Source organism: Zalophus californianus, chromosome 4, assembly GCF_009762305.2.
Source record: "Zalophus californianus isolate mZalCal1 chromosome 4, mZalCal1.pri.v2, whole genome shotgun sequence".
Classification (NCBI taxonomy): domain Eukaryota; kingdom Metazoa; phylum Chordata; class Mammalia; order Carnivora; family Otariidae; genus Zalophus; species Zalophus californianus.
The window spans coordinates 182,653,852-182,677,031 of record NC_045598.1 but is presented as its reverse complement, the minus strand read 5'-3'; the positions used below and the strand labels follow the sequence as shown (position 1 = coordinate 182,677,031).

Here is a 23,180-nt window from a genome sequence, read left to right as displayed (position 1 = left end):
CTCTATCTGGCCCTTCCTCTTCTGGAGCCCCACACAACTTTGACCTTGGTGCGGTATGTTCCAAATATGTTGCAATTTAGCTGTTATTCATCCTCCCTTCCTCCTGTACTATGACCATCATAAGAGCAAATGGCTCAGTTAACACCCGAGGTGATGAAGAATGAATAATGAATGAGTAAGTGCATAGGTACCCGGCTTCTAATATTAGATAACTTCTACTTCCGTGATTTCTTGAGTAAAGTCAGTCCCAGCCTCACGCTCAACTTATGGCATGTCCACAAGGGCCTACTGCATGCCTGCAACTGTACCAGGTATGAGGGACACAGTGGGGATGGGAAAGGCTAGACCCTGTCCTTGTGGAGTCCCCACCTTGCATGTACAATCAAAGCACTCCTCACACAGAGTGGTCAGCACGAGTACTGATGTTTGTTTCTCCAAATCTCCGTGAAGACCAAGACTACGTCTTGCTCGCCTTCATATCCCTGCACCCTGCTCAATGCCTGGTGAAGATTAGGTGCTCAGTAAATGTTTGATGGATAGATGTGACCCATCACAAGCCAGGTGCCTCTGCTTGCCCTGCTTGCCCTTATTTCTGGGTCATATCCATGACCTAGGACTAAACTGTAAACACATTTCCTCATATTCCAGGAATCCCAGGCAGCACTCTGAGCAATGAAAACTTTTATTCTTCAATACTTAGACTATTCACCCTCAAGACAGGGGCATTGTGAAACCCCTTCCTGTGAGCCTGCATGAGGATTTGTGTGCATACGCGTGTGCACATGCTCACCGACACACCATTTAGAAACAGTTTTCACCTTATGGCACAAAGCAAACGTGATTTCATGCCAAGAAAACAAAACAGAAATGTGTCTTCTCCTTTTCTCAGCACTGTCTTGGAGACCACAGAGGTAGTGAGGTGGGGTGGCAGGCACTTTATCAGGCCAGGGGTCTGCTTGACCACCTGTTAGCTTCCAGAACCCAGGGAAGTCACCTCATCTCTCTGAGCCTCAGTCGACTGGTCTTTGAATCAGAATAAGAACAAATAGAAAACCACATTCCAGTTACTCACTCGCCTTCATAGAGAGTGTTGTGCAGAAAAGGGAGGTCCAGAGCTAAGATCATAAGGGCAGGTGGGGGAATTCAGGTGGCCCCCAAAGTTGAAGGGAACATCCAAATGTCCATCCTGGTATGACTGGGGACCAGGAGTCAGACAAATCTCAGTCAAATCCAATTTCTGTCTTCTGCTAGCTGTGTGTCCTTAGAGAAGTTAGTTCAGCATTCTGGGCTTCATTTTCTTCATCTGTAAAATGGAAATAATAATGATCTATCTCACCTCAGGATCTATAACTGTTAGGTGCCTCCTTCTTGCCTCTGCTTATGTCCTCACCTCTCTGGTTTCGTCTGCAATGGCCTGTGAGCAGGCTGTGTTGTCAGTTCACAATAAGGGTATCAATGCTGGGCTCAAAACATGGTGCACCCTCTGGAATGGCTATGATGTAGAAGACAAAGTTACTACATGTCCGGAAGATATGGAGCAGTTGGACCTCTAGGTCAGTTTGGCAACATCTACAAAAGCTGAAGATACGCTTATTTTTGCCTGGGTAATTCCACCCCTGGATATGTTTACCCAGACATGTGCTAGAATTCCCACAGAAACACTGCTTATCACTGGGACTCACCTAGATCTCAAGCACTGTAGAATGAAGAGGTAAATTAATTGTGGCATCTTCCTCCCATGCAATACTACACAGCACTGAGAATACAGCCTCTATGACTACACGTGACAGCATGGATGAATCTCACCAACATCACGTTGAAAAGGAAGCCAGAGACAAGAGCATGCATGAGTATGCATGATTCCATCTATATAAAGTCCAGAAACAGAGAAAAAACACTAAGCCACAGTGGTGGTATTAGAAGTGAGAGTTGAGCCCTTGTTGGAGAGTAGTTAGTGGAAGTGACATGACAAGAAAGCTTCTGGGTGAGCTGACTATGATCTTCTTCTTTATCTGTTTGCAGATGCGGTGGATGAAGGTTCATTCAATTTGCTAGAGTTCACCCAGTCATACGCATGTGTATGTATGCTGAATGCATTTTTCTATATATTCATGATACTTTATTGTTTAAGGAAAGAGGGAAGGGAAGAAAGAGGGAAAGAAAGGTGGGAAGGAGGAAGGGAGGGAAAAGGGAAGAATGGAAGGAAGGAAGGAAGGAAGGAAGGAAGGAGGGAAGGAAGGAAGGAAGGAAGGAAGGAAGGAAGGAAGGAAGGAAGGAAGGAAGGAAGGACAAACATTTCTTTCAAAGGAACAACAGTATGGCTGACAGCTGACCTTTCAGAAAAAAGGATGCAAGCCAGAAGACAATGGAATGACACCCTTAAATTGCAAAAGAAAACGCCAAATAGAATTCTACATAGGCAGTAGAAATCGCTTTTTACAAAGAATTATTTATTTGTTTATTTATTTGAGAGAGAGAGAGAGAGGAGGAGGGGCAGGGGAGAGAGAATCTTGAGCAGACTCCATGCTGAGCGCAGAGCCCATCTCAAGACCTTGAGATCACGACCTGAGCAGGAACCAAGAGTAGGATGCTCAACCGACCGCGCCACCCCAGGCGCCCCAGAAATCACTTTTGAAAAATGAAAATGACATTTTCCAGGCAAGCTAGAACAGAAAGGAACAGGAAAAAGCGACCACTCTCTCTGGACAAGAGGCAGGCGGTCCCAGGGTGATACACAGAGGTGTGAGGACACCGGCGAGGGCAAACAGAAGTGAATGAGGACCCATACAAAGCGATTATTGCTGTGTTTTGTGGATTTTAAAACATATGTCAGAGCAAAAAGCAACACACACACATGCACACACAAGAGGAACAAAAATGATGCTAAGGTGACAGAGCTGTCCATCCCCTCCCTTGCCTGCAAGAAATCCACGTGTGTCCCTCAGAATGGCTACAACAAGCACCTTCTACGCCATTCTCTGCAAAGAATCGGGCAGCAGCAAGAAACACCGGCTAATTGTCTGTCAGAGCTCGACGGGCAGCTTGCATTTTAATCATCTCAACCACTTATAAATCAGGGAGGCCCACAGGTGAGGAAAAGGGGTGGGGTGGGGGGTCAGACAGAGGCCTTGAACCTGTGTCAGTCTGACTCCAAAGACTCTGCTTCTGACCACTTTATTTTCCAAGCATGTGGCCGTGATGTGCCATCCTCATGTGCTTGGATTTGCAGATGCATTCTGTACTTACCTATGAATTTGCAGCGTCTGTCCCTGGGTGTGTAAATGCAGTGGTTTACCTGGCAGCCACCACAATCCTTAGGCGCTGCTATGCTCTGTTAACTAGGTGAGGCACAGAGAGGGTCAGTCACTTGCCCAAGATCACACAGCTAGGACGTGGTAGGATGAGATCTGAAACCAATCAGGCTCCTTTTCTCTTGCCCTTAACCAGTGCAAAAATAGCACAAACAGCACATTCTTGTCCTGCTCATGGAGACACTACAGAGTGTCTTCTCTACGAGTCCTTTCCCCATATGGAAAACGGGGTGGTGAGAATGAATAACCTCTAATTCTCCCTCCCAAATGCCACCAGTGGCTGCGCCAACTGGAACACACACGCATGCATGCCCACACCCCAGTGATGCTTGAGCCAGGCTATCAGTGCAAGTGGAGTTTGTGTCCCAGTAATTACGAGAATTCAGTAAGGTAACACCTGAAAAATGCTTCACACTGATGCTCAGAGAGGCCAGGGCACTGGTGCAGGGTCACGCAGCAGCAAGCGGCAGAGGGCAAGCCCTCCCGTCCCCCGTCTGTCTATCTCCACATGCAGCTCCGCCTCAGGACTCAGCTGCCTCTGCTGATGTGGTTCCTATCCTCTGAGGAGCCTTTCATCGATATGTTCATTCTGATACCTGTTGGGGCACAGCGTTGATACATTTTTACCTAAATCTTCCATGTTTTTCTTCCAGCGATGGAGATGTGCCAGACCTTCAGCTCTCCCTTCCAACCTGCTTCTCTCATTTCCCTCTCTCACTTGGTCTTGCTCCAAGACACCAGTCTTCCATATAAAAATGTCCCGTATTGGATAGAAATCTTTGGAAACAGAGCATCCTGTTCTCTCTTTCTGTTTTCCCAGGAGAGGGGAGGTGGCGGTCCAGGAGATTCAGTGCCCTTACCCTCTCGTGGGTCTTATGGCTCAGCATCAACTTTCTCCAGTGGAGCCAGGCATGTGTCTGTGGTGGGAGGTAGGGGCTCAGTGCAGGGCCCCTGGACCTGGACTGCCCTAGGCAGCATCCTTGGGCCTGTGCACCTCATTTCCTCACCTGTAAAATGAGGCAGACAGTAGCCCTGGTGGAAGGGTTAACTCAGATGATCTAGAAAAAGAATGTAGCAAGGGGTCTGGTGACAAAAAAAAAAGAAAAAAAATTTCTAAACGTGTTGTTGTTGTAGTTACTGCTCTCTGGGTAATTCTGCATGCTCTGATTTCATCCTGTGGAATTTGGATAATCTGCCCCATCCGATGAGTAAGGAAACTGATGCTCTGGAGACTTGTCTCCCACAACCCATGTCAGAAACCATGCCTAGTAGCTCTCAGACTGGAATAAGCATCAGGATCCCCCTGAGGGCTGTCAAACCACAGACTGCTGAACCCCATGACCCAGGATGCTAATTCAGTAGCTTTGGGCTGGGGCCCAACAATGGATACTTCTAGCCAATTCCCAGGTGCAAGCCAGGAGCTCGGATTTGAAGCAAGTGAACCATGACCTCCTCAAGCAGAAGCCAAGCTTGCATCCCTCGCCATGTCCCCTGCAGCCAGCACGATGCCCGCCGGGTCTGTTCAGGGGCTCTGGGACTGCCTGGTGCCCACCACGACCGTGCCCATCTCTCTGCTTGCCCCGCGGCAACTCCGCCTCTCCAGCCGCTTGGCCACCGTGTCCCCAGTGTCCTCAACGTGCCCCAAACCTGCCTCCACAGGCAAGCAGGGCCATGAGGGCATCAGCGCTTGAGGCGGACAGACGTCTCAAAATGAGAAGAAGAAAACCTATCCTTGGAAGGTTTCTATGAAAATCAACCAATAGGAAGCCAGTGGTTCTCAAAGTTCGGCTGCATGGCAGACTCACGTGTGGAGAGTAAACAGAATATGAACGCTCAGATTCGGGCTGAATGAGTCCAGGGTAGGGCCTGGGTACCAGCCCCCAAAATGATTTTAATGGACAGAGATGTTGGAGAGCCACTGACTAACTAACATGCAAACATTCCGGGTCCCTGGTCCAGTGCGGGGTAGACAAGAGTCAGAACGTGACTGGGAGGCACGCCAGATGTCCCCGAGCGTGGTGCATATCTCCGCAAGTGGGCACTCATTTCTTCTCTGGTATTTGTCCTTTTTGATAAAAACAACGTATTTTTACCCAGTTTGTTTGGAAAAAGCACGAGGCCGATTTCCTGTCCCATTACACCCCAGTGTCCCCTGCACAAGGGTGGACACTCTCTTGCTGATTTCTGGGCTCCCTCCTCCTCTCAACTTCAGATCTCCCACTGCTCAGATCGCCCTGTCACCCAGGATTCCCAGCTGCGGGGGCTGTGTCTCAGCCCAAATATGAGTGAGCTGAGCAGGGATTAGCCCTGTGCCCTCGTCCCTGCTTCCGGGCCAGAGCAGAGGGCAGCCTGGGAGGAGCCCAGGAAGTGAGGCCTCGTTACAGCGGGGCAGCAAAAGGAGGAGACAAGGAAGCCCCCTCTGTGTCTCAAACAATCCACTGTATAGCTAGGTCCCCATATTCTGCCACTTTCCCACCCCTAGCCCAATCACGCAGCTGAGCCTGCCTAACCACAAACTCAGATTAAAAAGTAAGGCTTGGGATCCAGGAAAATCTGGGTCTTCTTAGAAGTTAGGTTGGGAAAGTCACCTCACCCATCTGAGCCACCACTGTCTCAGCTGTCACATGAACGTGCAGTTCCTGCCACCAGGGAGGTTGGCGGAGCTCACGTGCCATGACACACGTCATGTGGCAGGTGCTCAGGAAATGCCAGAGGCTTCCCCTTGTCCATGCTCAGTTATAATTGCAGCAAACACCGACCCTCGCCATCAGCCTCCTGGAGCCCGAGGGAAGTAGAGGCGCTTTGGAGAAATTTGAGGCTGTGCCAGAGGCCCGTGGATTACATCACCACCCACGCAGGGGAACTTGACGTTGCTTCAGCAGGCAGAGCAGTTGGAAAAAGTCGGAAAGTAGATGGTCAAGGATATTCGGCATAGCACCAGGAAGGCCAGAGCTGCTGCCCCATGGGAGAGAACCGGGCTGTGTATGGAAGGACAGGCAGCCATGGGGACAGACCCCAGTCCCCCTTTCCCCCTAAACTAGCCAGCAGCCCAGCCACCTGAGGATAGAGCACTTACAAGGTGGGACTTGGGGCAAGTCACGCCTTTCCCTGGCCCCTCTATTTCTTCTCTAAAAGCCAAACAACCATGATGCCATTGTCCCAGCTCAGGTTTCCTGGGAAAACAAGCTCTGAGGAAAAGGTGGGGTGCGGGAGGTACATCAGGCAGTGGCCCCATCCACTCCGTGGGCAGAAAGGAAGCAGGATGGGGCAAAGTCAGGAGCTGGACTGTGGTGCGGTCCCAGCAGAGGACTTGGCTGAGCCCCCTCCTCTGGGAGCTCTGCGCTGGGTGGCCCCACGGGGTGAGGGGGCCTGGCTTTGTGTCCCCACAGAGGCTAGTGGTGTGGTGCAGGCAACCTGGAGGTGGGAATGTGACCTGGGGGGAGGCAGATCCCTTCGACCAAGGGCAACTCCTGCGGAGGGATTCAGCCATGAGCTGAGTGATGGGTCTCCCCGCAGAGGTCCTGGGAAGCTGATGACAGAGTCCCATCCATAGCTCTTAGGTGTGCTGGCCGGAGCGCGGAGGCAGACACACCGCGAAGCCCCCCCACCTTCAGTAGAGGGATCTCGTCATATTCTTGTCTGATAACCTGTTAGGTGACCTCATTTCTCAAATGGTGCAACAATTCTCTACAGTTTCTCCTTGGAAGAAAATACGAGGCGCTCCAAGAGAAGTTCTAATTCTTTGATAGAAGATAGACCTCATTTCTCAAATGGTGCAACAATTCTCTACAGTTTCTCCTTGGAAGAAAATACGAGGCGCTCCAAGAGAAGTTCTAATTCTTTGATAAAGAGCCTCTTACGGGAACTCAGAGCATTACAGTAACTGAGGACCAATCCAGCCCTCCCACTGAACAGATGGGAAAACAGAGTCCCTGGGAGAAAAATGGCAAAGCTTGGACCAAGGTACAAGTCTCCTGACTGTCAGAGGAACGCCTTTTCATGGCAGACCCCTGTGTTTCTTTCCCGCCAACATTCTCTCAAAGCTGACGCCCAATCGTGAAACAAATCAAACTCAGTCCAGCACGTCTTTTGAATGGGACGTAGTCCAGGGACGGAGCACTGTGCTCCGGTCAGAACAGATCTTTGCACACATCCCAGCCCTGTCACCCAGCACCTGTGTGCCCTTGGAGATGCCACCCCCCTCCTGCACCTGCCTTTTCATCTGCAAAATGGGCATGGCAATCCTTACTTCATAGAAGTGCTGCAAGAACTTAATAAAATTCACCACGTGGGTAAAGTGCTTAGCCTAGAAGCCAGCTTACTAGGAGCACTGCAGAGGGCAGCTGGTGTCATCACTGTGTGTTTGGGGCTGGGCCAGGCACTGAGAAGCCAAGAGGAGTAAATATGGACATGGTCTCCTCCTTCCTGGGATTTATGACAAAGAGCTAAGACGTCAAGCTGGGGAGAACTTAACAAATGTCAGGGAGGGAGTGACTAAGTGGCTTTGTGCGAGGTGGCTGGCAGGACAGATTTTCTAAGAGAGGAAACGGAGGAAAAACCCAGGGCTGACCAGACTGAAATGAAATGTGTATGGGACGTCTTTTTATTTTCTTATTTAAAAAAAATTTCCTGTTAGCTAATATTAGATGCATTCTCATCTAACTGTCCAAAGCAGTTCACTTAGGAGGCCATCATCCTTCCCTTTCTACAGATAGAGAGAGAACTCTCTACCATAGAGAGAGAACATGGGCTCAGAGACACCCAGAGACTCACCCAGAGTCACACAGTTAGACACTCTCGGGGCGGTTTTAGGGAAGATGGAACATTTATTGGTATATTTTAGTTCCTCTGATACTTTTTTTCCATTGAGGTGAAATTCACGTGACATAGAAAGTAAAGGTTTTGTTTAAAATGTACTATTCAGGGCCCCCTGGGTAGCTCAGTGGGTTAAAAGTCTGCCTTCGGCTCAGGTCGTGATCCCAAGGTTCTGGCATCGAGCCCCACGTCGGGCTCCCTGCTCAGCATAGAGTCTGCTTCTCCCTCTCCCTCTGCCCTCGCCCCTGCTTGCGCGCTCTCTCTCTCAAATAAGTAAATAAAAAATGTACAATTCAGTGACATTTACTACATTCACAGTGTTGTGCAACCACCACCTCTGTCTAGTTTCAAAACATCTTTATCACCCAAACTAAAGTCTCTCACCCAGGGAGCAGTTACTCCTTATTTCTTCTCCCCTCGTTCCTGGCAATCACCAATCTGGGTTCTGTCGTTATGGATTTACCTGTTCCAGATATTTCTCATAAATGGAATCAGACTTTCGCTTAGCTTCCTGTTTTTAAAATTCATCCATGTTGTAGCAGGTGTCAGAACCTCCTTCCTTTTTGTGGCCGACTGAGGCTCCATTGCATGCGTCGGCCACAATTTGTTGATCCGTTCATCCGCTGACAGACATCCAAGTTGTTTCCACCACTTGGTTTTTGTGACTAAGGCCACTATACATATTCATGGACAAGAATTGTTGAATACTTGCTTCTGAGCATATACCAAAGAGCAGAATTGCTGGGTCATACACCAATTCCATGTTTCACTTTTTGAGGATCTCCCAAACTCCTTTCCACAATGGCCAAAGTATCTTCCATTCCCAGCAGCAACGGCCAAGGGCTCCGGATTCGCTACATCTTTGCGGACACCTGCTACTTTCCTTCTTCTAAGTTTTTATTATCATCCTGACAGGTGTAAAGTGGTATTCCATTGTGATTTTGACTTGCATTTTCCAAACGCCTGATGACATTGAGCATGACTTTTCATGCACTCCTTTGCCATTTGTGTATCTTTTTTAGAGAAATATCTATTCATATCCTTTGTTTGTTTTCTAATTGAGTTGTTTGTCCTTTCGTGTGTATTACGTTGTAAAAATTCTTTCTGTATTTTGGATACTGGACCCTTATCAGATATATGGTTTGCAAATATTTCCCCCATTCTGTGGGCTGTCTTTTCACTTTGATGATAATGTTCCTTCATGCACAGACGTTTTGCATTTGGAAGAAGTCCTGTTTCTATGTTTTCTTCTGTGGCTGGTGCTTGTGGTGTCATCAGGACTGATAGGTAAGCCCTGGTCCTCTAGCAGGGAGTCAGGGTCCCTCCTGCTACACGCGGGCAGCCTTTGGAGGGGCAGTGAAAGGCGCTTGCACTTGAGGTAAAATGAACCAGGTCAGGAAGCAGTAGGAAGCCGCCAGTGAGCGAAGCTGTATGAAGTTCAAGGTCAGGGGTAGGGGCCCCGTGGCAGTTCCCCCCCTGTCCATCCTGCTGGCCTGGCCAGTGGGGCTTAGTTCTAGGGGCCTGAGGGGCTGGGCAGCAGGAGGGGCTTTGAAAGGCCCCATCTTGACAGGACGGGGGGAACTTCAAACCTTTAAACAGAGCAAGGAAGGGGGGGTGCAAGCAAGTGGGGGCTGCTGACAGCAAGGGAGGGGAGGGACATGCGAGGAAGAAGGGAAAAGAGGGACATCCAGGCTGGGGACAGGGTGAGAACAGATGTTGGAAAAGACAGTGCTTTTCCAAACTCTCAAGCATGGAGCCGACACCCACCACAGGCACTCTTGGGCTCCAGTCTGTGGCCCCCAGGGGTGCCCCGAGGGTACTTGGAGTGGGGGCTGGCCTTGGGAATAATCTCAGACTCAGACACATGCACTCATGCGCTGAGCCTCTTTGCACACATTACCTCACTTACTCCTTCCAGCCTTTCTGTGGGATACTTATTTTCCCAGCTTCATATGTGAGGAAATGGAGAGTGTCAGAGCCAAAATAATTTGCCCAAAGACCCCATTACAGACAAGGAAGCGACCAAATTTGGACTCTTGTATCCTGCTCCCTAGTGTGGTGGCTCCTTCTGTTATGACTCAGCTATAAACGGATTCGCAAAGCGACCCTACGTGATTCCTGGAGGTCACTCAAAGTCGGGGCCAGCTGTGCGTAAGATGTGGTGCAGGGGGCCTCGCTACTTGGAGCGTGGTCCATTGACTGGGAGCATCAGCAGCCCCTGGGAGCTGGTTAGAAATGCAGAGTCTCAGGCCCTGCCCAGACCTGCTGGATTAAAATCTGCATTTTTAACAAGCCCCTTGGGCGACCTGTATGTACATAAGAGTTCGGGAAACATCTGTCTAGGGCTATTGCTTCGGACTTTCAAGAGGCATTTTCACCATTAGCAATAAGGATAGCTGCAGTCGTCACCATGAGGCTCCGCCTCCCGGTCCAACCACAGACAGCTCCAAACGTCTCAAAAATATCATCTGACCAGAAAAGCTTATAACTGCTTTGCTTATCAGCCAATGGCTGACCTCACAACCTCTGGCAAGACAAAATGTTCTGCTCCCCCAATGAGATCAATAGTACATTTCTGGTGATGCACTTATCTCGTTACCATTGCTGACGTATATTATGTAAAACTGTCCCTCTTGTTTCCACTGTCTTTGCTTTCTTTCAATTTCTGATCTGCCTTGATCCTAGAGCACTTGGAAGCTTATGCAGCAACCCGGACGTCTCGCCCTTGAAGTCCCCGGGGGGCCCCCCGTGGTGGCCTTGGCTTGTGCCCTCGGCTCAGAGATAAGACAGCTGTGTCCCACCTTCCATTCTCTAGGCGATTTCAGGATCCAGCGCTGGCTGAGTCCTTCCTGTCGTCTCTTCTTTGAGGATTTTCTGGACTTGACTGTGGTCCTTTTTGGACCTTCTTTCCCAACATTGCTGGACTCAGAGACTGCTAGGAGACAAAAGGCACCTGGCTCAGAATATATGCAGATGGTGCTAAGCAGAATCTTCCATCCCTCTCCATGATGGGGTTGGGACTAGGGAAATCTGGCAGCTCAGGACCCAGGATGGGACCCAAGGGATCAGCTAAGGAAGGTAGGGGTTGGGAGAGAACAGCACTGAAAACCCAGGGCTCGAGGGGCAAACAGAACCGAGATAGGATCCGGCTCTGCCTCTGATTCGCTGGGTGACTCTGGGTTAATTACTTACCCACTCTGAGTTTCCCTGGCCTCATGGATAAAATGGGAATGATCCCAACCTCTGGAGGTTGAATTAAATATATGTCAAATACTGGATGTGCCTGGCCTGTTACATACAGACACTCAATAAAAGGGAGCTTGTATTTTGACTATAGAGTCAGTCATTGAGGGATAGGGCTCCCCACAAATGTCATGACTCTTCCAATTTTTTAAAACACAAACACACACACGCACAATCATGTTTTCCTGCATAAAATTCAATGAAGGATAACTGAAAAATTAAAAGGTAAATGATTCCTTCAGATACTAATTTTTTTAATTTAAATTCAATTAGCCAACATACAGTACATCATTAGTTTCAGATGTAGAGCTCAATAATTCATCAGTTGCATATAATACCCAGCGCTCATCACATCCTGTGCCTTCCTTCATGCGATACTTAGTGACCCACAGGCCAAATCTACCCATGGCCGATGTTTTATGGCCCACACACCAAGAATAAATTTTACGCTTTTAAAAAGAATCTGGATCAGGGAACCATCCTGGGAACAGCCTCCCTTATCAAGCGCCTGCTATGTGTCCAGTGGCCGTCCCAAGTGACCCTGTTTACTCTTCCCAATCAATACACCCAGGGAGACACCCATCATTGTCCCATTTTACAGATGAGCAAACAGAGACTTGGAAAGCATAACTGGACCACAGTCACCAAGCTAAGGAGTGGCTATACCTGGGTTGAGTGGCCACTGCTCCAAACTAATCCCTTTACTTCAGACCTTCTGAATGGGTTTGGCAAGAGTCAAAACCAAGAAAGGAAAATCCTCAAATGCCAAGGATCCAGTTCACGGCCTGGAGTGGGGGCGGGATCCATGCTGGAGGCCCCATCAGGGAGGCTGAAGTCAGCTAAGTCAGGAGTGACAAAGGTCTACGTCAACAACCTGCTAGGCTGCCACCATCTACAGTTCTGTAGGTTGTGCACTGCACAAAGAAGATGAGCAGAGGCTCAAAGCCAACCCACTCTCTTCTGGCCAAATGTGTTCCCTGGTGCAAGACTGTATCCATCCAAAGCAAGTGGGAGTTTTCTTCCTACGAAAAGATCACCTGTTCCCTGCGCTGTGGAGTTGCATCCATCCAGCAGGTGCACGCACCTCTTTCTAATTGCATAGAGACTCCGTGTAAGCTAGCAATGTCCCAACTGTGTCTGAGGATTTGGAGGGAGCCAGGCCTGAGTGGTCTTGGGAATGGAGGAGACTTCACTTTTAAAGCACATAGAAATAAAAAAAGCAAATGTCACCCACCCCTGAGGTTTTACAGATGGGGAGTATCAGGCTCCAGGAGGCAGACTGACTTGCCCTGTGGAGGTGACTTGTTAGTGGCATGATTTGGAGTAGAACTGACCCTCAGGTTTGGCAATCTCTGAGGGCGTCTCTCAAAATGCAGCAACTAAGACAACGGGAGCTGGGCATGGGGCTATAGGATGGTACCATGTCTTTATAACTTCCTGGCAAAGCAAATTCTTAATAAATGGTCATTGTGTTGTTGGTAACGATATTCGGTACATACCTGGTGGAAAAAAAATTGCAGCAAAAGCAGCAATAAATTGGGGCGATTTCCTAGTTAACATCTGTTTTCCAATAGTGTGCTACATTTCAAAGGTCTTTTCTCATCCCTGTCAGTTAGGACCTAGGGGTAACGTACGTTGAGGGAAGGGGAAGGAGGAGATATTTATTTCCAAAATGCCGAGACTGGGCTGTGCCCGTTTCCTGGCACTTCCCTACACAGGTGCCTGGCGTGTACAAGGTCATCGAGCTTTACGCTGAAGGTCAATGTCCTCTCCAGAAGTTGTTCCCTATAAAAGGGGCACATGTCCCTTCGTGTGTCTCTCCACCACAGGCCATCCACAGGCGTCCTCCAATTTCAGCCTCACTCTACTCTTGTGAAGGCTGATTACTGGGGTCACAGAGCAGGGAGCTCCGGTCTGCCACCTGTCAGCACAAACTAACACTGTCTCCTGGACAGGCCCCATCTGCCCTGGAATGTGGTTCCTTCATGCTAAATCAGACGACGTGGGATCGTCTGTCACCCGTTGGTCACGACGGAGGCGGTGCGGCGCGTCCTGCCTGGCCCCTGGCCCTGCTTAGCCTGCGCATCACGCTAATTGAGGTGGATGCCTTTGTGCGCTGATGAATTGAAGAACAGGCCCGTTGTGGGGATGTCAGCGTGGCCTCCATCTGGAGAGCATCCGGGCTCCCTCCTCAGTGGGGGGGAGCTTGGGCATGTCCCTCCTGGGGGTGTGAAATGTTCCGTTGCAAACCCGGGCTAAGCAGTCATCAGACTATTTTAAACCCCCACTGGAAGGAGGGCCATGCCCACTACCCCATGCTACTTGAGATGGCTTCCTCTTAAACCTGGAAAATACAGCATATGTGCCCGTGAGAGAGAGAGAGAGAGAGAGAGAGAATGTAAAAGGTAGACACCTCAAATTTCTTTTCTCTTGGAGCCTGTCTGCTTCCTTTTTCTCCTCTGTTGTGAACCTGGCAAAGGACACGGACAACGGTGTATTCATTAAAAATGCTCCTCGAGTAGCTAATCTGTGCAGGACTTTGGAAGAACTGGCATGACAAGCCCAGACATGGGGGCTGAGCCGTGCCCTCCTCATGACCGCCAGGCCTTTGCCTGTCCCCACCTCGGGTTCATTGTGGGTGTTAGCGAAATGCTGGCTGAACTGAGCTGACCCGAGAAAAGCTAAAAGATCACCCCTGTCAGCTTTGCTCCCCTGGAGATCCAGCCAGGCACACACAGGTCCAACCAAGTCAAATCCCAAGTCGTCACATCATTATTGCATGCTTGTTATGCACCTCAATATACACTATTGCATTGTTCACTCGCTTATCCAGCAGAGCCTTTATCCACGAAATTTCTGTGCTTGGCAGAGACCGTGATTAGCACCGGGGCAGTGATGAAGAGGTGAACCCAGAAGCTTTCCCCTTACATGACCCGGGAGGAAGAGAGACACATCCCGTGATAAATATAACACAGTGTGCTCACTCCCAGGGCTCGTGCAAAGTGCGGGAGGGACACATCGGGTGGGAGGCACCCGGTTCATGTTGCAAACTAATCTCAGCTCAAGTTCAGCAGTTCAGAAGGCGGAAGGGAAGAAAGTGGGCATTAGCTAAACTCCTCTCGGTTCCTGGCATGGACGTGTTTCCCACACAATGCCAAGCATGCTTCCTAAGACCCTTATGAAGGAAGAGTTTCTTCCCCTCGGTCTGCAGATAAGAACACAGAGGCCCCAAGGTGAAGGGGACTTGTTCAAGGTCATAGAACTGGATTGTTGATAAGGATTTGCACCCGCAGAGGCGCAGAGGGTGGGAAAGGGTCGGTAGGGTCGGGGAGGTCGACTGGGTAGCACATTTCATAAAGAGGTTGCCCTTTGGCAACCCCGGCGGGGGGCCACAGCTAAGCCGTGCTGAGTCTTAACTAGCAGCGAGTACAAGTGTACAGCATGGACTCTAGCAGACGCTGAGGCCTGAACAGTAATCTCAATTCCATGTCACCAGCTGTGGGACAGGGGGTGAGTTACTTAACTTCTCTGAGCCTCGTTTGTCTCACCTGTGACACAGAGACTATTCACACTGGTACCGATCTCCCCGGGCTGCTGGAGGGCCAGAATGAGTTGCACACATTACCCTGCATTGAGCAGTGCCCAGAAAGGCAGAAACACATAATATATGTTAACACTTCTACTGGATAGACAGCACCCAGCACAGTTTCTGGTGCTAAGAGATGCTTAACAAATGATCATTATTTTTATCTTGTGTTTTGTCAAGATTATCCAATACCTTCATTGCTTCATTGACCTGTGTCACGATCAGGTAAAGAGGGGAGTATTTGTCAGCTACTGATCCCATCTTGAGGCAGGGGCATTGTTTATAAATTGGGAATGAAGCCCTTTTTTGACGACTGAGAAGGCAGGGAACAAGGAGAACGCACTTTCGTGGCTCTCCATGAGTTTCTGTTTCCAGCCGTGTGGCCCTGACATGAGGGGGTGCGCAGCCATTTACAGACAATGCCCACGAAGGGTGCATGAGGCTCTCGCTCTGTGGTGGGCATGGAGATGGTTAAGAGTTTCTACCTCTAGAGGGTTGCCTGAAAAGTACCCCAATGTCACTGCAAAAGCTAGATGTTTCTTTTGGCTCTACCGTCCACCCATTGTATAATCTTGGATGCCTGCCTTGCCTATTCATTAGCTGATCTGATCTTCATAATATCCCATTTAATAAATGGAAAAGCGATAGAAAGAGACCTGCCCCAAATTACAGAGACAGTTAGCCTAAGCATAAACTAGGAACGAGGAACATACAGTAGACTGGGAGCTCCTGGCTGGATCTGGACGTCATTGAGACGATTCAACAGCTCTGCGGGCAGGTGTATCAGATAGCCCTGCCCTCCAGCACCCACCCCAGCACCTCACAGCCTCCCTCAAGGGGTCCAACCTTGACCTTGGACAACTTTCCCACCCCACCCTGCAGGGCTCCAGCCCCTCCCACAGTGACACGCTTCCCCTCCACCCCAGGGGGTTTCTCTGTTGCTCCTGAGATGAGATTCTTGGAGCCTGGGGATGACCCGCATCTGTGGCTGGGGACCCATGAAGCCAGATCTCTGATGGATGGGAAGTGGGAGCCCGTGAACCTGCTCCCTTCCCTCTCCCTCCGCATCACTCCACAGTCTGCTCCCTGATGCAGAAGTTCCTGAGCCTCTTAGGGACAGTCCCTGAGATAGAACAATACCAAGTGAAGCCCCCACCCTCCAGGGTGTTCCCCTCCCTCCCCATGTGCCTCCCCCTTCTCTCTCCAGCTTCTTTGGAATTCTTCTCTCTGGTAAAGTAATAACAAGGAAGCTTTTGCTTCCCTAGCCTTTGCTCAGTTACTTTCTAAGAGAAAGTAACTTCCCTCTCATTATTATTAATTAGGATAGCTAAGAGGCAAGGGAAGGGAGGAAGGAGGAGGCAGAACATGACAGAGAGGGAGAGAGGAGGTGCCCTTGGCTGGAGGTGGGTATTAAAGAAGCATCAGGAGCATTCCAGCAATCGGCCGCAGTGGTCCAGTGCACAGACTTAACGGCAGACTGAGGATGACTGCCGGGGTTTGCATCCCTCTTCTGTTAGTTACAAGCCTGTCACTGGGCAATTCTCTGAATCTTCTGTTTCCTCATCTGGAAAGTGCAGATGACAATGATTCCTACATCATAGGGTTTCTGTAAATATTAAGCTTAGTGGTATTTGTTGAACACCTAGCACAGTGTCTGATACATTGTTAAGTATTATTTCTGTGCTTAGTAAACATACAAGTCAACTAACTCTCCCATGACCTTGTAGGCAGGACTCTGAGGAAGTGAGTGAGTCTCTCTGGGCCACAGTTTCTTTAGCAATAAAATGAAAGGTTTGAATTGATAAAGGGCTCCTCTAGTTCTGAGCCTCTGCTTTCTAAAGAGAACCCGGGCGCTAATGTGAATCCAGCACCGTTGCGAGTCAGGGATGGTCCTGAGATCTTATATAAATGGTCTTAAGATTTATATAAATTATGCCATAATTAATCCTCACAAGAGGTCTGTGAGGTTGTGGTGAGTTCCCTGTATTTTACAGATGAGAAAGGGAAGGCTCAGAGAGGTTAAGTAACTTGTGCATGGTACAGAGTGAGCTGTGGGATCCTGTTGCAGGGACAAAGTACGTCTGTAGAGACCTAAGCTTCCGGGCTCAAGATGAGACTCCAGGGCTAGATGCATTCCTGGCAACTTAGAGATTATTGAATAGGTGTCATTCTGTGTGCTCGATGCTTCCTGCCACTTCCCGGTGGCCAGGGCCGCCTGGGAGGGGTGCATTGGTGTGCACGCTGTGACAGTGGGTCTCCTAAGGAACAGAGCACATTGGGATTAGAGCTCCCAGGTCTGTTTCTCTGTCTGCCGGATCACACTGGAGCTGGCAAACGGTGGGTGCTCAACATAGGTTGACACATGGCTACTTCACCTTTCCCAGAAATTTGGGTTAGATGAAGGTTTGGTTTGGCTTTTTAAAATTTTTTCCAAGCTATTACCTGTCCATAAAACACTTCATATAGTGTTAAACTATTGCATAAAATAAACAAGGTAAGATTTCTTTCATCACCTTCCTAGATGAATGGCAACGGGAGAAACTCAGAGCCTTTGACTTCCTTTGTAGGCTTCAAGGGGGACAGGCTGAGACATTGTTAGGGTGTGGGTGGCAGGGGAGTGTGGAAAGGAGCCATGCACCGAGGAATCCTCCCCCTGCCTGGGGTTCTCGTGTCTAGGGAAGTCCAAACATTTCCCTTCAGTCCAAGCTAACAGCATTTGCTGTGAGTTTATTTTGATGTTGTCACACTGTCCCCAGAGAGTGGCACTGACATGTTTTCTTTTCGTCTTGGTATCACAGGACCACATTTTTTGCTCATAGGTATCAGAATCAGCTCATTTTGACACCAAACCCTGGCATCTGCAGATTGCAAGTAACGCATTTCTGCTTCTTGGGGAAGCTCAGCCAGCCTTCATGGTGGGGCGATCAGAACATGACAACCCGTCTGTTCAGGGGAGATCACTTCATTTAAGGGCGTCGTAGTCTTGGACCGAGAGATCTGCAGGTAGATACATGGATGGGTGTATTGTTCTATTTAATACATATATCTTCTTAAGCCTCTTCACGTTAAGCACTGGAAACCCAGCAGGGAAAAAGGAAGACAATCTCTGCCTTCATCGTGCATTTTTAAAGGGGAATGCAGAAAATGAACTAGTGCGTTTCCCCAAAACCAATGTCCAGCTGGGATTATGCCCTAACAGCCGGGCACAGGGAAGTGTGCATCAGAGGATAGTGTGGTCTGGGGAAGAACATCAGAGAAAGATAGTGGGGTCTGGGGAAGACCACGTATAGTAAATGTTCCAGATCACCAGCTCTGGGTCAGGGACAAGGCGGGGTGAGCACAAAATGATGGGAGCGACACACACCCTGCCTGCGAGACGGTCACATCTGTTGAGTGCAAAAGGGAGATTATGTGTAAGGTACAATGCGCACAAGGGGAAGGGATTCGAGAACATGCCTGGGAAAGCCAGGGCTGTTGCAGGGAAGACAGCGTGCCATCTGTGGCTTGAAGTCAAGCAGTCAGGGCTGGCTGGACAAGATGGCAAGAAGGCAATACACAAAAATATGGAGGCATGAGAGAACATAGAATACGCAGGATGAGTATGCAGGAGTCTGGTGCTCAGGAAACAAAACACTACGAGGAATGGAGAGAAGGAGCAGGATTTGGGATGGGGAGGCAGCCAACGGCAGTCCAGGGAGGTCTGCATGCCCTGCTGACGTGGTATCACTTATAGCCTGCAGATGAGGGGGGGTCACAGAAGAACACCTGAGTGTGTCAATGGGAGGTCCAGGTAGTCCTGAGATGCTGCTGCTAGTGGTAATCTCCTCCCCCTCCCCTTCCTCCTCCCCCCACTCGTGTTCCTCCCCCCTCCCCACCTCCTCCCTCCTCCTCCTTTCTCCTTTTTCAATTGACCCTTGCTGAATATATTGTAAAATTATGAGTTTATTCCTTTGTCTTAATGAGAAGAGATTCTTGTGAACATCCCAAATATGTTTGCATATTTGTCCAGAGTTTGAGGTCATTATTCAGCACATAACCCTTAGGGCCAGGACCAGCAGGTGTAACCAGAGAAAAAATATCCGAGCACACAGACTGAGGAGCCCTTGTGGTGACTGGATCCGATGGGTCTCCAGCTGTGCCCGTGATCCACGGAGGGGATCTTAAGCTGCTGTAGCAGGTAAAGGAGGTCCAAGGGTCCTCTTTCCCTACATTGAGGATATCTTTTTTTTATACCAGGGTTGTCTCAGCCAGAAAATGTTTCTTGCAAGGAACAGAAACAGTTCACAGTTAAAAAGTAAGGAGGGCAAATGGAATTCAATGGAAAAATGTGGGCTCATTCTACATAAATGAAAGGAAGGCTCAACAACAACAATAATAATAAACACCTATTGAGCACCTATTATCTGTCTGTCACTATTCAAGAGCTTTACACTTATTAATGTATATAAGCTTTAGAACAATACTAAATATGAAAGTGGACACTATTATAATGCTGATTTTACAGCTCAGAAAACTGAGATTCAGAGAGGTTAAGTAATAAACCCAAGGTCACACAGGTAGGTAGCATCTTAGCCACGATGTGAACACACAAAATCTGGTTTCTGAACCAATGCTTTTGACCCCTATGCTGAAAAACAAGAAGCAAGCAGGAAGGTAATGTCTAGTGCTCTAGGTGGAAAGAAGCAAAGAATGATATCTTCAGGGACGTGGCATGCATGACAGGCCTAGTGTGGGATGCCTGCCACCTTGTAACTGAGGAAGGGTTGGGTCTCATGGCTGGAAGCTTCCCCAAAACTACTTGGAATGGGGGAGAGCCATTTCTCAGAACAAAGGCCAACAGGGGGTTCCACAGAAGATTAAGTGTGAAGCAATAAACAAACAAATAAAAAAGAGTTCAACTACAAAAAGAAATTATCCTTAGAGCCCTCTTATTTTGTATATGAATAAAAAGAGGAAAAAGTTGAAGTTGCCGTTTTGAGTTGTTCGTTATTATTATATTATTATTGTACATTGAAATATGTTTTAATATGAAAATCATTAAAAAACCCATTTTGGGGGTGCCTAGCTGGCTCAATGGGAAGAGTTTGCAGCTCTTGATCTTGAAGTCATGAGTTCCAGCCCTGAGTTGGGTATAGATTACTTAAATAAATAAACTGAAAAAAATTAATTTTTCTTTAGGTCTTTGAATTCAACTTACAAATCTTTTTTAACATAGACTATATTTTAACAATTACTTTCAAGGAGTCTCTTGTTCAGTGTTTAAAGAACCCTAAATAGCTTCAAAGGACTGGGCCAGATAAAAGCTCAATTCATTAAATCCCCTCCTTTGTTTAAACTGATGTTTCAAAAGCCTGCCTAAGTATTTAAATCATCTAGTGAAGTTATAATTCAACTTATAACTAAGTTTGAAGACTCCCTGATTCTTCTAAACGATCAAACATGGTAAACTTCCTAATTTAAAAAAAAAAAACTTTCCCAATGGAAATTTACAAATCTAAATTACAGCACTACTCAGTTACATTTTAAATCGGCATCCTCAGGCTAATCGGACTCTAATGTATCAAAACATTTTCCTTTTCTTTTTATTATACCGCAGACTTCAAATACCAAACATATGCTGATCTCCCCACAGACCTTACTTCTGGGATTTCCTTTCCCTTCACTCTGTATGACACATTCTAAACTTTTGCCAGGGTGGAAAGTGGTCAGCACTAGGAGAGTAAACAAGGTGTTTCAACATCACAAGCAAGGACTGACCTACACTTATGAACTTAGCGATCAGAGATTTCTGGCCAGAACACAAGGTCTGAGGGACAAGGACAATTTTTTTTTTCGTCGAGACAGGTGGCGTGTTCAGGCTTTTCCTAGTTACTATGGCAACAAGAAGCTAACATTAATTTATATTTTGAGTTTGCAGTTCGAAATATGTAACTGAACACCAAAGTATCTAGTACATCAATACACATGAAAATGGCAATAGTTAGTTTGCTGCGCACTTACCATGTGCGTGGTTGTCTAAGAACCACCTTATTTAACCTTTCCAACATCCTAGAAGGGGAAGCCTGTCATTATTCTCATTTGAGACATAAGGAAGCCACAGCCACATGTTTTGCCCAAGCTCAGATGTGCAGCAGCATTCCACAATCCACTAAGTGTTAGAGGTACTCCTGCCTGGGTGCAGTCTCCTCATGGTTTTAATGATTAAGAGAGAACAGAAGGATGCTTGCCAGTTTAGTCTCAGGGCAAGTTAGCCTGTTTGACTACAAAAAAATACAGAGAAATTATTTCAGGGCTTTGCGATTTCTCAACAGCATATAAGGCTGTCATCTTTATTCTCTTTAAATATGGAAACCCTCTATCCAAAATTTGGATACAGGCTTGGTTTCTACTGAGCAAAAGTAACTTGCTCTCCTTCGGGCGGGGGGTGGGGTGGGTGGGTGCGGAGGCAAATTCAAAATTGCAAGGCCGACTCCATAGGCATGTAGTTTAGAAAAGAGGGAATTACAGGGCTTTCTTCCCCCCAGAGAGATGCTGTTGGCCTGGCAGAACCCTGGTATTTGGCAACTCCCACACTGAGTACTTTTCCATTCCCATCTATAAAACATTTGCAGGAATGTTGACAAGTATAATATGCATAAGAAAGATACTTAAATTAATAATGGCCATCATTTATTGAATGCTTACTAAATATCTGGCACTGAGCTAATAATTTTCATATATAATCTTTCTCCTTAAAACGACTCTGAGAGGCTACCATCTGCCCATTCTGCAGACAAAAACGGGAAGGCTCAGAAAGTGTAAATCATCCTCTGGCTGGGGCCGCTGCCCTACCTCCGCTCTGCTGTTTCCTCCAGCAAGGAAGCAGGGCTCAGCTTCGCTGTCTGTTCTTTCCTTCAATTTCTCCGGTGAAAGTGCTGGTTCTTAAATGTCAGAAAACCATGACAGAGATCATTTTCGATCCCTAAAGAGCCCGCAATTTCTTATCAAGAATGAAAGTGTTAACCTTGGAGTCCTTGACATATTTCAAATACAGTAATTGCATTCTGCTTGTTTCGACTTTACTCAGAAATAAACTCATTGAAAAACACCATAGAACAAAAGGTTTCCGGTTGCGAGGACCCTTAAGATTATCTAAGCCAGTAGTTTCCATCCTGGGAACAGTTTGTCCAAATGGCAACCCAAGTGGAAGGGCATGCACAGTTGAAGTCACCTTTGCTTGTGCTTCTCTTTGGAAATAACTTCCATAATGATAATTAATCATGGATACTCTAATATCCCCAGTATCCAGCCATTCAATAAATATTTGCGAAACGGATTAATGGAGGTGGGTACCCAGTGTGCAAGCCCCTCCAGTTCGACAGAGCAGTTTGAAAACTTTGCTCCAACTCAACCTCCTAACAAGAAAGTCTTCAGAGAAAGGAAACTGTCCAAAGGCAAGTGGCTACAGAGTAGCAGAGCCAGGACTTGGGGCCAGAACATCTTATCAAAAAGACTTTGTCCACAGCCCTGTTGGGATTTATGGTTGAGTGGCTGAGTAAGGTGCTGTCCACCCAGCCCCTGGTTTTACAAAAGGAACTTGTTTACAAAGGCTGATTCCTGGACCCCTCCGCAGGTCTAGTGAATTTCAAATCTCTGGGAGTGGGATGCAGGACTCTGTGCTTAGAATAAGCCTCCTGGAGTCATCCTTGAGCACACTGAAGTTTGAAAAGTAGACTCTAACAGTTCCTTGTCTGGCTCCAGGAAGTAACTGGAGACTTTCTTGGCTGTGATCCTTCTCCTGCTTGGGACCAGAATGAAGAGCCACTGACCTGGGGGGCTACCTACAGAGTTCTGTTCTTGAATTATTTATTCCATAACTATTTACTGACAATCATCATGTCCTCAGGGCTCCGACCTTGTCCCTCTTCATTGTCCCCAACATCTCCAGGTGATCTGTCATCCATACCTGGTCTCCACCACCACCTGTTGCCTGTGAATCTAGTCCTGCTGCCCAGTCCTAAACATTCAACTGCTCGTGGACTGCCAACTCTGCTGCTCCATCCCCTCCCTCGTGTCTGGACAGGCTTGCGAGTGCTCGAGGAGCAGAACACAAGGATGACATTATGGTTACTTTGGAAGCTGGGTCACCAAGGCATACAGCTTCTACCTGGTTCTCCTGCGATGCTCCGTCTCAAAATCTAGCCTCTATGCCTTGAGAAGCCCAAGGCACATGGATGTGCTCCAGC

General features: G+C 48.0%; 1 long non-coding RNA gene across 2 annotated transcripts in view; it reads right to left on the bottom strand.

The window, feature by feature from the left end:
* Nucleotides 1-329: 329 nt before the first annotated feature.
* LOC113914157 overlaps nucleotides 330-23,180 on the bottom strand; it is a 28,108-nt gene continuing 5,257 nt past the window's right edge. The window contains exons 2-4 of one of the 2 annotated variants that reach the window (XR_003517396.2): nucleotides 10,928-11,061; nucleotides 1,391-1,492; nucleotides 330-1,303 (exon numbers count right to left, since the gene is read on the bottom strand). This is a non-coding gene — a long non-coding RNA (uncharacterized LOC113914157). The remainder of the gene's footprint in view (nucleotides 1,304-1,390; nucleotides 1,493-10,927; nucleotides 11,062-23,180) is intronic. The other variant, XR_003517397.2, reaches the window with a different exon arrangement.